The following is a 247-nucleotide window of genomic DNA, read 5'->3' as shown; positions in this document are numbered from 1 at the left end:
GTTCATCTATTTCTACACTAGAAGTAGTGGGTTCATCTCAATAGTATTAAGTGAAACCCTTTCCTCGTTTCCTCAGTCATTTCTTCGGTCACTTCCTTCACTACTTGTATAAAAAAAGGCATCGTCTTACCAATGTTTCCCCAATTTTTTTCACATCAGTGCGGATGAAGTAAATGAGAGGAGTAAAATAAACTAACAAGAAAACATTAGCCTGGGAACCAGTCTGTTTATGCTAACATTCCACCCC

The sequence above is a fragment of the Salvelinus fontinalis genome, chromosome 10, assembly GCF_029448725.1.
Source record: "Salvelinus fontinalis isolate EN_2023a chromosome 10, ASM2944872v1, whole genome shotgun sequence".
NCBI classification, from domain to species: Eukaryota; Metazoa; Chordata; class Actinopteri; order Salmoniformes; family Salmonidae; genus Salvelinus; species Salvelinus fontinalis.
The sequence above is the reverse complement of the archived record's forward strand: the minus strand, read 5'-3'. Positions refer to the sequence as shown.